The sequence below is a fragment of the Sapajus apella genome, unplaced genomic scaffold, assembly GCF_009761245.1.
Source record: "Sapajus apella isolate SASKATOON/1434 unplaced genomic scaffold, GSC_monkey_1.0 scaffold37, whole genome shotgun sequence".
Classification (NCBI taxonomy): Eukaryota; Metazoa; Chordata; class Mammalia; order Primates; family Cebidae; genus Sapajus; species Sapajus apella.
This window is the reverse complement of record NW_022436977.1, coordinates 18,801,462-18,817,649: the sequence shown is the minus strand read 5'-3', so window position 1 is coordinate 18,817,649 and position 16,188 is coordinate 18,801,462. Positions and strand designations below refer to the sequence as shown.

The 16,188-nt window shown below is 38.1% G+C and overlaps 1 long non-coding RNA gene across 2 annotated transcripts; it reads left to right on the top strand.

Moving 5' to 3' along the window:
• The first annotated feature begins 722 nt into the window (after positions 1–722).
• Positions 723–12,789, top strand: LOC116564433. 2 transcript variants are annotated; one of them, XR_004274891.1, is made up of 4 exons: positions 723–970; positions 2,792–2,905; positions 11,774–11,850; positions 12,016–12,789. It is a non-coding gene; the product is annotated as an uncharacterized LOC116564433 (long non-coding RNA). The 2 variants fall into 2 exon arrangements; XR_004274890.1 differs by lacking the exon at positions 2,792–2,905 and having other exon boundaries at positions 737–970.
• The last annotated feature ends 3,399 nt before the right edge of the window (positions 12,790–16,188 follow it).

Below are 16,188 nucleotides of genomic sequence, written 5' to 3'. Positions count from 1 at the left end.
CAGCACCAGTTGTAACTCTCTGTGTACACATACATTACACACATACAACAATGTGCCTGGGCTCATGCACTTGCTTTCATCATGAAAAAAAGAGTAGAGAAATACCCATTGCTCTGCTCTCTCTTGCATCTATTACTCAGGAAACATACACTAAAATACTAATCGTGGCTATACTTTTTTATTCCTAGGGCATCTAAGATATATCTCATTCTTCCAGCTCATAATCTTTTTTAAACTAATTCAGACTAGAGGCATTACCGGACCAGCTGCTTGCTGTCCTGCATATTTGGAAGACTCCCTTTATGGAACTGTACACTGACCAAACTGGGTCTCTCCCAGGAATCAGCTGCATCCTTGTGTTTTTCAAGGTATTCAGACAGACCTTGCCAACACCTGGGCAACTTTAGAAAGCCCTGTCCTTCTCAGGTAGGACTCATGTTCACACTTCCAGATTAAATCACCAGTGCCACTGGAACTTGAGAATGAAGGGAGATCATTCTTAGCCTGAACAAAAGGGACTTCATGCCTGACTTGTTCCCCAGGGTGAACAAACACAGCCATGTTTACCCTCACCAGGGCACATTTGCAAGCTGAAAAAGACTGGGCATATTCATCCTTTTCCTGTTTAGAGTAATGGGGAGCCCAGCTGGGGTGGTTACTAGGTTCACAAAGAAAGAGGCAAAATTTTGGCAAGTCATTGGGAGACCTAGCAACAAAATTCATTTCCCCCACCCCTTTCCCACCCATTTGAAATGCAGGTTGCCTCAAAGCAGCATGAAATCCCTGGGAACTTCTTGTGCCCTTTCAACAAATCAGCTCGATGAAGGGAGATGACTCAGTCTCCTTTGCCCCTGAAAGTCAGAGCCAACTCTGGCTACCAGCACTCTTGGCTTCACAAAAGAACAATTTACCCTGGTTCCCTCCCAGACTCCAGTCAGTCTCCCTGCAGCTTCAAGTGGCATCAAAGAGGGTATGTATACTCTGTTTAATTATCACTTGCTCTCCTGGAAATACGTCTTTGATAGCCTGTGTGTGGAAATGTGCCGATTTACAAATGGATGCTTCTGTTTGCCAAGTAGAACAGTTCAACGCAAATGAAAGAACTCTTCCTTTACATTTAGGATTTTATTTATTTATTTATTTTTCTTATGCAAATGGGACAGATAAGCTCTGCCCAATTATAAACTGGTTCTGCTGATTCTCAGCAATTTAAGACCAATAATTATATTGCAAACTGCCTACTCTCTGTGGTGCAGTAGAAAGGATTCATAGATATATATATATGGTGGGTTTTGTTTTTAAAGGAAAATGTGTCTGTTGAATCTTTGTATTGGTTTAGAAACCAGTCTGGACTTGGCCTGGAGCAAGACTGCTGATGGCAAATTGAGACCTGGAGACACATTTCATTGCCTGATGGATGGGAGAAGCTACCCAGCCATGGTGCCTTGTTTTTCTCAGGAGAAGGGAGGACTGCACCTCTGTTCAGAGGAAATAAATTATAGGGTCAGAGGTCAGAGGGCATTAGTCTATAGAGTTTTATGACCTGTAGCTGACAATTATTTCTCTTGGGTAGAGGAGCAGGAGGAAAAAAAGAAAAAAAAAAGAGAACTTGTACTTGTTCTCATTCTCATTTCTTATCTCTCTCTGAATTTAATTTCCTCGTTGTTGCATTCGATCCCAAAACATTGCTTTCTCAGCGTTTCTATTATTTATTCTTCACTATCTCATTCATTTTTACTACTGTTTGCTTCAGCATTCTATTTACCTTTTCTCAGTCATGTTATTACTGTTTTATTTGTTTCAGCTAGCTTGTCATCCTTCTCCAGGAACTGACTGTTAGCAAAGCCTTGCTTATTGACAAATTCCTGCCACCTTGAAGAAATGCTGAAATCAATCGTTGAGATAAATCCTTTGTGTTCTTGTAAATTTCTTCTATTATTAAGGTTATTTCCTTAACTTTACATTTATTTTTGTATTTTTACATTTTATTTTGGGTCCCGGATGGAGACAAATAGACTGAAGGATAACAAACAATAGCTACACTATCTTTTGTAACATTTATTTCTAATTTTTTCCTTTCTCTCTTATTAAAAATTATTGAAAATTAGGCTTAAAAAGCCCTTATAGATTTCTCAGCAAATTTCAAAATAAAATGGACCTCGGTACATGCATCTATGTAATTTATTTGAAGAAGATATTTCTGAACATTAATGGAAATATGTTCATTCTGGTTGTTTAAGCAATACAAAGATTAGGAATAAAATAAAGAGTAGAACAGAATAATAGAACTTAACAGACCTCCTATGAACTTCAGAAGAAAACTAAATTTAAAAATGAGTCTGGAATAGGAGTAATGGAGATCAGAGGCAAAGAAAAAGTTAAAAAATGAATTTGGGATGAGTCATGTGCCTTTTCACATCCCTCAGAACCCTCAATAACTGTCATTTTCTGCGTGACAGCTAGAATGAAAGCTTCTCTGAGGTAGCTCTGTGTCTTGTGTGGAGCTCTATGTCTAGCCTCTAGCATAATTCCTGACACGAAAGAAGTACTCATTAAATAGGTGCCCTGTGAGACAATGACTCAACACAATTATCAAAGACTTGCGACAAAGGGGTTCTGATTGCAGGAACCTCCTGTTCGCTTATCTGTCCTCTACTATGTTGTAGCCCACAATGCAGTTCTTGTGGCTCTCCATGTGCACTGTGCTTTCTCACTTTAGGTTTCACCATTGTGCTGCCTGACCAGAGCAGACTCCTGTCTCTAACCACTTCTACTTCCTTGTTTCTTTTAGCATTTCATTTATGTGACCTTCCTCAGGAGCTCAGCGAGGAGCCGCAATATGTAACAGGCATCCGACTCTACTGGAGTTGCATGTTTGACTTGCTAGGCTGAAAGCATCTTGAAGGTAAAAAGAGTATCTTACACAGCTCTGTACTCTCAGTGTCTAGCCAGAGCATGAGACAAAATAGAAGCTAATATATCTGTTGAATTAATAATGAATGAAGGAGCAGCAACAACAAAGGGAAGAAATGGAAGGGAGAGATTAGCAGGTGATAACAAGAAGGGGTTGAAAAGCAACTCTGTCTTTACCTTGAGAATACAAAGCACAATCTTATACAACAATTAAATTGCTTTGGATTCCAGTGCCCTCCTATGGGGACCATCTGGTTACTGAGAGATTCAAGGTAAGGAATGAATTAGGTAGAGTAGATTGTTCAGTTAAGAGTGTAAGTGACTAGAAGTGAGAGGTAGCATCATGGGTGGGCATTGTCCCAGCCATAAAGTGAAGAGGGCACTATGGTGGATTCTCCCACTCTACCTGCTAGAACTTATTCCCCACTCTCCCTTAATGTTTTCCTTTTCATCTGGTTGAATCTACATTTTTACTGACTCTATAAAAATACCTTATTAATTTCTACTTTACCACCTTTTCTCAGTTTCCCCTTTTCTGTTGTTTCTTCTCCCCCTTCTCACATATAAAAATATGGTCCTTTAAAGGTCAATTATATTTTTCTGCCTTCAGACTCTATTAAGACGTGCAAATGAATCTAAGCCTGTCATCTTTGGAACACCTACAATATTGCCACCTATACTATACAATCGATCGATGACATACCTGTGAATAACACTGCATTGCCTACTGCTTTATCCACTCAGTTTGTCTCCCAACCAGACTATAAAACTCTTTCAGTCCAGGTATTACACTTTGGACTTCTTGTAATCCTTTAAAGCACTTGGCCTTATAAGATGCCAGTTACCTCATGAATAACTGATTGAGAAAAATGGGTTACTAGATAACTTATGTATATGTAACATTATCCTCAGTCAGCTGATTATCCTACCCAAATTTTGCTTTTGGTGCATCCTGATTTTATAATTCTATATGGATATACATATGTAAGCATAGATATGGTTATAGTTATAGGTGTAAATATAGAGAGGTAGAAAGCTCTTTCACTGTTTTATTGGACACTTCGTATTCAAGAAGTTCTTGTACTTGCAAGCTTCTTTTCTCTTATTTCTTTCTAAGAGGGGATGATAAACAGTTGTTTACTGCCATTTGAATAATGGACTGTCACGAATGCTACTTCTGGTTTCCTCCTTTCTTGGCTAAACAACCTTAGCCCCTTTAGACATTTCAATGCCATGAACAGATGCTCAATAATATTACTTGGTGGTTAGCCATAATTTATAGTGCTTATTTATGGAAGTCAATGAAAATAGAAGCCTTATGTATTTTTAAACTTTCTTTCCCATATGGCATACTTCACAGAGAGTGAGGATTTAGATGAATAGATAGATGAATGCAGCTAATATTATTATTTTGGTCTCATCTGAAAGGGAGGAAACATAGGAAACATTAGAATGAAAGCCAAAATGCAAAAGATGCTATTTTACTATTAACTCAGACTTTTCTTTTGCCAGATGGTGTTGGAGGAAAGCTTTTGATTTTTTGATGATAGGCATCTTCTTTGAATTTTGCTAGCCAGACACATTTCCTCTCTTCTCAGCATGCAGAGACAGAGCAGCCATCTCTTATATACCTCCTAGATACAGTAACTGGTTTGGCATTTCCCAGTGATTGTGGATCTGGCAATTGCGCAGATTTTCATTAGCACCCCAGTCATGTATAGAAGATGCTCCCAGAGATAAGCATGAGACCTTCATCAGTAGAGTTATTTTAGGCTCAGCTTTACTAAAACAGCATCAAATTCTAATAGAACCTACCAGACTTAATTGAAGGAGCTACAGTGGACTAACAACAATGTACTGTGATATCCAGAATGTCAACACAATACTACAAGTAATCACAAATGTGTGTGTTTGCGTGTGTGTGCATGTGATGTGTATGGTAGAGTGGAGGACTGTTGATGTATATGGTAGTGGGTTGTTTTTGTACCATACCAGATAGGTCTTAGTACTGTCCCTCAAGAAAGACATAAGATTATAAAAGGGAAGTGTAACTGAATAAGCAAAAGAGAAAGAAGTTGCCATGTTAGTAAAACTAGATCTTGAGATGGAAGGAAACCGAGAGGTCAGTTAACACAACTTCTTTCTTGATGGGGAATGCCATTTCTATTGTCATCAGTAAATATCAGCTATCCTTGGAAGTCTATATTAAAAGATTATTATTTATTTTGTAAACATAAAGACAGAGAAAGAAGAAGAATTGAAACTTACTTTTCAATTAATACTTGGGAAGGCTAAAGATAGGGTAAGCATGGATTTAGTCACCTATTAGCAGAATATCAGACTTAAAGGCACTTCTTGAAGCTGAGAGATGGGTTTGTGCTTGTGGCATTTAGCTCAGCAGGACAGAATGGAAATTAAACTTCTAGTCCTAAGTGCTGGATTCTAGCACTGGCTCCATATAGCTAGCTATGTAGCACTAAGCTATACACATGGCTTCTTACCTGTGAAATGAACAAGTAGAATTAAATGATTCCTGAGTTCTTTTCCAGCAAGAAATTATGTGATCCTAAGGAAAATATTTACTTCTAACAGTGGATCAACGGTAGTACTAATATGAATCTCAAACTTTCTAGCACATTCTCCTCTACTGAAAATTATACAGTCATTGTGTCTGACCCATAGGCTTGCTCCATTTCTTTATTTTTTTAAGATCATCTTGCTTCCAGATTCCTCCCACAGACTCAGTGTTGGATTAGAGAAGTATTAATGTTCACAAGGATGATTCTAAGGCTATGGTGTATCTTGTCCAGATTGTATACTGCACAAGGGTATCCAACGGAAGGAGCAAGTGGGAGCTGCAAGCAGGGTGCCTTGGGTAGATGCGTCCACCTGAAGGCAGGCATGCCTATTGCTAATCCATTCTGGGGTACTGGCTTAGCATATTCTGAGAAGTGGGATTCACCCATTTATTCTATGATCTGAAAAGGTCTGAACTATACCAACACTATTAGCATTGATTCTCCAATGCTGAACATATATCACAAAACCAATTACAAGAGACTCTGGGGTTAAAAAGAGATGTAACATAGCAGTTCCTCTTAAGGGGCGAAACATTCCAGACAGCTCAGATCAAACTTTTGCATCACCTATTTTGTTGGAATAACAGTACATTATCATGGGAGAATACATTTTAAAAATGAAATTTATTGGATAAAACATCCTCCAGGCTAACTTGCACTGAATCCCTGCTGAATGATCTCAAATGAATAAAACAAATTATGTACACTGCATTAGGCCTTAGCATTCACAGTACAGTCAAAAGGAGATTCAAACACTCTCTGTAGGTGCCCTGCCTGGCAGGTGAAGGCAAATCTCACTGAAGCACTTGCTGGTATTCCTTCTTTCTCAAGAAGAGTTTGATAGACTTTTCTGCAGATATTCAGCAACCTATTTGGGGTTTGGAGTGAAAATGTGGTGTGTAAGGCTACCCTAAAATTTCATGGAAAATGTAAATTGCCTGAGTTTTCTTCCAAATCACATCAGACTGAAAATGGCTCCCATAGCTTCTCCCTTCAACCATAAGATGCCCATTAGGTCCAATTAATGCTGAGACCCTGGCAGTCTTATGCCTGATTCATTAATGACGAGCCTCATTTACAGTTGAAAAAGTAACGCAACGGAGCAATTACAATAACTTCCTGCCTTTTCCACACTGACCCATGCTCTGCCAACTGCTGACCTCTTCCCACAGAGAAGCTTTGCTCCAGCTGGTCAATGACAGCATATGCTCAGGAGACAGTGGACATGGCAACAACAACAAAGGTGAAATCTCACCTAGCATCACAACTTCCATGCTTATTTGAGACCAAACATGAGACTCTTTCTTTTTACATGGAATTTCTAATTTAATTAAGGATGGAACAGAGAAGCCGAGACCTCGATTACTCTGTAGCACATTGCTTTTCTACAAGGTATTCACTTCATCAACACCCTCTAAATCTGTAAAATATCCTGCTGGCCTCATTACTAACATGAAACTGGCTCAATTAATTTGTAATGCTGCTCTGTGTCAGAGATGCTGGTTTTTACAATATAATTATAAATACACACATAGATATGTACATCTTTTAAATTTTGCCTGAGTATTTCATTGCATTGACTACAGATATGGTAGTTATTTATTTAGCTGTAATAGTCAAGTGAACTTTTCTCCGTATCTTTCTGCATTCTTCCTGTTCTCCAACCTAAACAGGGATACAAACAAGAAGGGGCTGGAATTCTGGGCACCAGCCAGTGTCCCAAATTTACTGTAGCCAGAGAAAGGGGAGAATGCAGCCTCAAGTCTAGGAAGCCAGGAAACACTAATCCTCTTCAAAATGGGAAAGTGACTCTCTCTGCCTTGGAAGGAAAACACACCAGGCCCGGCAATCTCTTTTCTCCATGAACTTGGCAAGCATTTTTCTCCCTGCTCCCACTCTTCCTGCTCATAGAAGAAAGCATGACACACTTATTAGCAGAGTCATTTTAAATACTATTTTGCTTAAAGCAGCATCAAATTCTAAACAAAAATCTGTGAGTTTTAATTTTAATTTTTAGTTCATTTCTAGTGGGAGCTGGGCTAAAATATAATTTTGTACTTTGTACAAACAACAGTGTAAGTAACATTGAAGAGGAAATTTTTACGCTGCTGATATGGTTTGGCTCTATGTCCCCACCCAAATCTCATCTCAAATTGTAATCCCCATGTGTTGAGGGAGGGACCTGGGGGGAGGCGACTGAATCATGGGGGTGGTTTCCCCTATGCTGTTCTTATGATAGTGAGTTCTCAGGAGATCTGGCTTTGCCTCTCTTCACCTCCCTTCCTTCCTTTCTTTCTTTCTTCGTTTTTATTTTTGAATTTCTCTCTTGTTGCCCAGACTGGAATGCAGTGGCATGATCTCAGCTCACTACAACTTCTGCCTCCTGGGTTCAAGAGATTCTTCCACCTCAGCCTGCTGAGTAGCTGCGATTACCGGCACCCGCCTCCATACTCAGCTAATTTTTATATTTTTAATAGAGATGAGGTTTCATCATGTTGGCCAGGCTTGTCTCAAACTCCTGACCTCAGGTGATCTGGTGGTTTTTATAAGTGGCAGCTTCCTTTCTCTCTCTCTCTCTCTCTCTCTCTCTCTCTCTCTCTCTGTCTCTCTCTCTCCCCCTCCCTCCCTCCTGCCACCATGGGAAGATGTGCCTTGGTCACCTTCCTGTTCCACCATGACTAAGTTTCCTGAGGCCTCCCCAGCCATGTAGAACCATGAGCCAATTAAACCTCTCTTATAATCACCCAGTCTCTGGCAGTATATTTATAGCAGTATACAAACAAACTAATACAGCTGCTAAGCCGAATCAGCGGTTTTCCACATCTTTTTGCAATAGTACATTTGATCAAAATCCATCCTGAGCCATTAACAAGCATGTGACCTTGAACAAGTCTCTAAACCTCTATAGGCCTCAGTCTGCTCATCTGTAAAATGAGAGCATTGGACTGGATTTTCTCTATGTGATCCTTATACCTTTAAGAGGTCATGATTCTGTACATTAAGTGCAAATGACACTTACATAAGTGATAAAAATCAGTGGCCCAACACACTGTTGAAATGAAGGCTGTTTCTAGCTTTTTTTTCTCTTGGATGAAGATGGAAATAATCATCATTATCTGGGGCCTTGGGGGCTATTTACTTGTACTCAGGCTTTTTGGAAGGTTGAGATGCATTCATTGGCTATCTTCGAGCTCTAAATCTACTTCAAAATTGATTAGGGAGTTTGCATTTTCTCCGTGAGATTCAGCAGTGGCTAGGTACTCAAAATAAGTTATTGTTGAACCAGGAAGCATAGTCCTACTCTCTGGAGGGCTCAAACTTATTGTTACTTAAGCCTCTGGTAATTTTCTAGAGGATGGAGGGTCCAAAAAATTACCCAGTCCATTAGACATTTCTGATATGTTTAACTAACTGAAGCACAGTTTTATATATCCATAGAGTTAGGATGATGCCAGGCAAGCTGTATTAACTGTGCTATCCAACCCAGGTAAGTTTACTCTTTATGTTTATGACTTGTCATTTGTTTAAAAAATGTTATTATCTACAAGGATTCAGTGGCTACATATTGCCTTTTATTTTGTATAATACTGTTTTTAGTCAGATCAAGCAAAGGTTAACCGCATTAATAGCACCAGCTTGTTCTTTTCAGAGAAAAGCAAAAGCCCTTGGATGTATGGACAGAAGTTACACAGGGTTAACTGTATCCTTACAAACCTCTATGGAAAGGGATGACAGGACTTTGGCTTCATTCCCTCAATGGCTATATCAGTAGCAGAAGTGCTATAATTTAATTTCTTGGGCAAACTATTCAGATAACCCTTCACACAGAATTATAGCTTCTATTAAAAATGTGTATTCTTTTCCAAAGCCTTTTTATTCTCTTGTTTTAATATGAAACAACTAAGAGTTATAACAGCACATTGGGAAAGAATTATTATCCTTGTCAACATCCTTAGGGGACTTGATTAATATAAGAATCTCTTCCTCCTGACTAATGATACTATAGGCTGCAGAAGCATTCCCCAAACAATTGTGTAATTCAAGTCCTTTGTATCTGGTGTGTATCTGACAGACTGGTCAATAGCTTCTGCTGAAGAAATGTATTCCTCTCAATTTCAATCATAAAGCGACCTCTAAGGAGCAATTCTCAAGTCTCATAAGTAGGCTGGACTTAGAACATGAGGCTCACCTGTGACACTCCTGCCTCAATAGAGATGTTGAATTCCAAAAGATGTTGAATTCCAAAGAGGAGGCTGTACAAGGAAATCTGGAGGATGAATGAGAGAGAAAGGTCATGTACTGTGGTACAGAGAGAAATAGTCAGGTAAATGGTACCAGTCATAAATTATTTTTATATGATGATACCAGCAATAATAAGCTATTGTATAGAGAGCACTTACTTTCTGCCAGCTAATTTTGGAAGTGTTTTATATGTATTAACTAATTTAATCCTCACCTCGACCTTAGAAAGTAATGTGTAGGACTATAATATGTAAATAGTTTTCTCTACTATATTTTCTCTACAATATTTTTACTTAATATTGTTTAAGTAAAACAATAAATTGTTTTGTTTGAATTTTCCTATATCAGTTATTTCCATTTAAATGTAAAAGCTGTTGACTTCCATCATTTAGGTAATCTACGACTTCATTCACTCACTCCAATATCAGAAACTTGGCTTAGAAGTTTCCTCTTTGCCAAGAAAGGGGAGAGAAGTTTCAGAAGATAATGGGGGATGCATAAAGGATGAACATATATTTTATTGCAGTTTCTCAAGACTGTCAATTGAGTTGTATGCCTTTTCTTTGATAAAGCTGTAGTTAGGTTTTCAACTGTGCCAAAATGGCTAATGATAGATTTCGTGCCTAGTACGGACTGAACTGTGTCCACCTGTCCCCCAAATTTATATGTTTAAGTCCTAATCTTCAGTATCTCAGAATATGACTACATTTAGAAATTTGGCCTTTAAAGATTAAGGTTAAAGGAGGTCATAATGGTGGGCCCTAACCCATGAGACTGTATTTAGAGATAAGATCCTCAAAGAGGCGACTCAATTTAAAAAAAGACATTAGGGTGGCCTCCTAAGCCAATCTGACTGGTGTCCTTATAAGAGAAAATCTGGTCCTGAGGGAGACACTGGGGGCACACACAGAGGGATGACTATGTGAAGAGACAGCAAGAATGCGGCTATCTGCAAGCTAAAGGCCTCAGAGGTAATCATACCCTGCCTGCACCTTCACCTTGGACTTCCAGCCTCCAGACTTATGAGGAAACAAATTTTTGCTATGAAAGCCACCCAGTCTGTGGTATTTTGTTATGGCAGCCCTAGAAAGCTGATATAGTATAGAGCAAAATGCCGGTTTTTGCTGCTTTTTATTTAACCATTTCCCCTTTAATTAGCTGAAATAAATTTGTACTAAGGAAAAAGCAAGTCTTGATAAGCCTTTCGAACACATGTTGAAAATAGCCAGTCACAGACTCAGACCATATGTACATAAGTAATTTAACCCTCGTGATTTAGTAACACTACAGAGAGCCTATGGAAAGTGTCCAGCAGAGAAATGGTGGTATTTACAGATCTGACTAGGCAGCATTTGGTGTTCTTCAATCCTAGGAACTACCAGATATTGTAGCATCTCACGGCCATGGGCATCTGTAGGTCCATCCACAGTACAGCAAAGAGCAAACAGCGCAGAAAAAGTATCTTTTAATTGTCCCGCCTTTCCATGGCATAGTTGGGTCTTGAAATCAGTTATCTTGTTTCCAAGTCTTTACTTAAAAACGTACACAACATACTGGCCTTCAAGTATTTATTAAATTCTAATTATATGTTATATATTTATACCGTGCTTTGAGTAGTAGAAGCAGATCTAAGAGAGTATTGATACATGTCCCTGTTCTTGAGGACATCTGGAGGTCCAACATCCTGAATAACTGAGATGTGTCATCTAGCCACATTATTATGCTGAGTGCTCCTTACGCATCCTGGAAAATAAGGCCCATTTGAAAATAATATCTTTAAAAATTTTGGCACAAATTTTTATGACGGTGTTGATTAAAAACTAAAAAAAGATAAAATCATATGCTGTCATTTTTAAGCACATATGTCTCCCTCCAGAGAAATCACATGCTTTCTCTTCCTTCTCTCTCTCTCTCTCTCTCTCTGACAATGCCTTTGGTTATCCATTGAGGAATTTAATCATTTCCAACATTAAGAAGAATTTTCTTACATAGATGATCTTAATCTCTAATGTAGCAGTTTGTCGATTTCTTCCTTTTAGGTCTTCAGCAAAAGGAGAGAACAGCTGGTCTCAATCTTTTTTCTGTCAGTTTTTCACATACTGGGGGACTTAAAAGGGTGAGCTACTTCATGCCTGTCAGTTACAATAGCAGACTTGAATTCATATAACCTTGTTTCATTTAGCTCCATACGCCTGAGAAACAGAGGGTGGGGAACAACTGGTGTTTGGCAGGGTTTCACAGGTACCATAATCTTATTTGCAAACAATGTCTGTCCTCTCAGATTTGTCCTACTTCATTAGCAAAGTGCCTCAGGAAAAGTACACAGGATAACGGAGAAAATTTCTTCTGTGCATGACTGAAGAAAACTCACCAAAAAAAGGCAAATAAGTCCCTCTGACTCTTCCTGTGTTGTTCATGTTTTGTAAAATGTGTTAAACACTTGTGATACACATTTTGTTGAGTACTTGTGACCCTTATGATCCTGAATTGCTAACCTTTAGATTAAAAAATAAAGTTTTTAGGGTTTTGGCCCCTATGGATTAGCTTGGTCATGTCAGCCCTCCCACTGGCAACAATAATTAAACCTAAACAAAATTAAAAGCTAGCAAACAACTATTTGAAGGCATTGCAGTGACCAAAACCAAGCAGAAACTAGAGAAGACTGCTTTTGAAAGATGAACTGCAGTAGGTGAAACTTATCATTTTGTGGCCATTTGCTTCAAAAAATATGTAAAATACAGCAGAAAGACACAAAACTACATTCTTAAGGTGTCAGAGAATGTAGTTTTAGGTTGTCAGAGGAGTCAGGATGTTTGGGGGGGGAAATATTGAAAGCGAAAGAACTAAAGAGGTGATCCCTAAAGCAAGTGTCCGAAATTTACCCAGACTTTTCGCTAACCAGTAAACTATGTATTTGCAGGGAAGATCCTAGAAGGCCAGAATAAAAGCAGTAGGTGGAGGATAAAATGACTGCATAGAGAGTCAGCTAATACCAATACAGAAGAGACAGAGCTTGACTATCAAATTAACTGCCTACTAGAATATTAAAAAAAAATCATTCCCCAGATAAACATAGTGGAATCCAGAATCTTTACAATGCATCATCCGTAATGTCCTGGAACCAAATAAAAATCATTAGATATGTAAAAATAAAGGAGAATGTGACCCTCACTCATGAAACAATTAATGGAAACAAACCTCCAGGTAAACCAGATGTTGCAAAAAGCAGACAAATACTTCAAACAGCTCTTAAAATATGTTTAAGTTCTTAAAGGGAAATATGTGTATAATAGATGAACAGATCGGGAAATCTCAGCATAGAAATAAAAACTATAAAAAAAGAGCAAAGGGGGAATTCTAGAACCCTAAAATACAGTAATTGAAATGAAAAATTCACTGGAAGGGCTTAAAACAAGTTTGAGATAGGAAAAGAAAGAACTGGCAAACTTGATGATACATCAGTAGAAATTATCTAATCGAAAGAACAAAGAAGTGAAAATTGGAAGAAACTCGAATAGAGCTTCAGAGATCTGTGGGATAATAACAAGACATCTAACGTACATGTAATTTGAGTTGCAGAAATCCAGGCAAGAGAGAATGGAGCAGAACAACAACAATTTGAGCAAAGAATGGCTGGAAACTTTTCAAATATGCTGAAAAATCCCAATTATAGCTTGGAAGATACAATATTTTAAAAATATGCATTTTCCCCAAATTAATATTCAATTTTAATCTCAATCATAATCCAACAGCTATTTTTATAGAAATCGATAATGTTGTATTAAAATGTACATGAATATGTATACAACCTAGAATTTGCAAAACAATCTTAGAGGAAACAATAAAGAAAAGCCTGGAAGGCTTGCACTATTTGACTCTAAGAATTACTCTAGATTAATTTAGTCAAGACAACATAGCACCGTCACAAAGATAGACAAATAGATCAACGAAATAGAATGGAGTGTCCAAATGAACCCATGTTTATATGGCATATTCAGTCTCAATAAAGATGCTAATTTAGTTCAATAGGAAAATGACAGCCTTGTCAATAAATGGTGCTGGATTAACTAACTATCCATATGAAAATGAAAATGTTCAGCTCCTAGTCACATCATGCACAAAAATTAATTTGTGATAGCTCAGAGGCCTAAACATAAAATCAAAATCTATAATGCCTTGAGACAAAAGCATAGAAAAATATTTTTACTAACATTACAAATATTAAGGAAATAGGCAAGCCAAAGTATAAAAAAAATTCAAAAATATGTATTTACAAAACATATATTTGACAAAGGACTTGTATCTAGAATAGACTCGTAATTCCCACAGTTCAAAATATGAGCAGAAGACATGGAAAAGTTGCAAATAAAGTTATATACAAGACCAATAAGTACATGAAAATTACTCAGCAAAGTTAAATGATTTATCACTGAATTCCTATAAAATGGCCAGAATGCAGAGATCTAACGACCCTGATATTGCAAAGATGTGAACAAATGGAACTCTCACACTGGTAAGAATATAGAATTTCATATAACCACTTTCATATAAAAGTTTGACAATTTTTCTTAAATTGCCTATCCTTAGACCCATTTTTATTTTCCTAGGTATATATGGAAGAAAAATGAAAATATATGTCTACACAAAGACTTAGACCAGAACATTCACAGCATCTTTAACAATTATAGCCAAACACTGGAAACAGTTCAAATGCACATCTGCAGAAAAATGGATAAACAGGCTATTGTATAGTCATAAAACAGAATGCTACCCAATAATAACAATGTCTTACCTTTTGAATCACTTAACAACCTGGATTACTCTCATAAACAATATGTAGAGTCAAAGAAAGACAAGAAGAACACAGGCTGAATGATTTTATTTTTGTAAAGTTTTAGAACAAGCAAACCTTATCAAAGGCAAAAGGAAAATGGCAATACTGGTTGTCTGCTTTGGGATAAAGGTCTATGACTGGAAAGGACTACAGCAAAGCCTTCAGGAGAGATAAGAAGGCCCTGTTATAACGAGGTGTGGATTGTGGGTTACCCAGTTGGATTCCGTTTTTGAATTGTACATTGAATGTTTGTGTATTTTAGTGTAGGTGAATTACACCTCAATGAAAAAAAATTAAGGGCTCCCTGATGTATCCTTACTAGGAGATATCTCCTAGCAGAGGCTGACAGATACCTCATATAGGAGAGCTCTGGCTACCAACTGGTAAGTACCCTTTGAGACAAAGCTACCAGAGGAAGGGAAAGCCAGCAATCTTCGCTGTTCTGAAGCCCCCACTGGTGATTCCCAGGCAATTAGGGTCTGGAGTGCACCTCCAGCAAACTCCAGCAGAGGAGTCTGTTAGAAGGAAGTTAACAAACAGAAAGAAATAGTTTCAACATCAAGAGAAAGGACGTCCACTCAGAGACCTCATCCAAAGGTCACCAACTTCAAATATCAAAGGTAGATAAATCCACGAGGATGGGAAGAAACCAGCACAAAAAGGCTGAAATCTCCAAAAACTAGAATACTTCTTCTTCTCCAAGGGATCACAACTTCTCACCAACAAGGGAACAAAACTGGATGGAGAATAAGTTTGACAAACTGACAGAAGCAGGCTTCAGAAGATGGGTAATAACAAATGTCTCTGAGCTGAAGGAGCATATTCTAACCAAACGCAAGGAAGCTAAGAACCTTGAAAAAAGGTTAGACGAAATGCTAACTAGTATAACCAGCATAGAGAAGAATATAAACAACTTGATGGAGCTGAAAAACACAGCACAAGAACTTTCGGGAGCATACACAATTTTCAATAGCTGAATTGATCAAGCAAAAGGAAGAATATCAGAGATTGAAGATCAACTCAGTAAAATAAAGCAGGAATGCAAGATTAGAGAAAAAAGAATAAAAAGAAATGAACAAACCTCCAAGAAATATGAGATTATATGAAAAGACCAAATCTACACTTGATCGGTGTATCTGAAAGTGATGGAGAGAAGGAAACAAAGCTGGAAAAAACTCTTCGGGATATTATCCAGGAGAACCTCCCCAACCTAGCAAGGCAGGACAACATTCAAATTCAGGAAATACAGAGAACACCACAAAGATACTCCTTGAGAAGAGCAACTCCACGACACATAATCGTCAGATTCCCTCGGGTTGAAATGAAGGAAAAAATGCTAAGGGCAGCCAGACAGAAAGGTGGGCTTACCTACAAAGGGTAGCCAATCAGAGTCACAGCAGATCTCTAAGCCAAAACCCTAGAAGCCAGAGGGGAGTAAGGGCCAATATTCAATATCCTTAAAGAAAAGAATGTATACCTCAGAATTTTATATCCAGCCAAACCAAGCTTTATAAGCAAAAAAGAAATAAAATCTTTTACAGAAAAGCAACTGCTTAGAGATTTCGTGGCCACCAGGCCTGCCTTACAAGAGCTCCTGAAGGAACCACTCAACATGGAAAG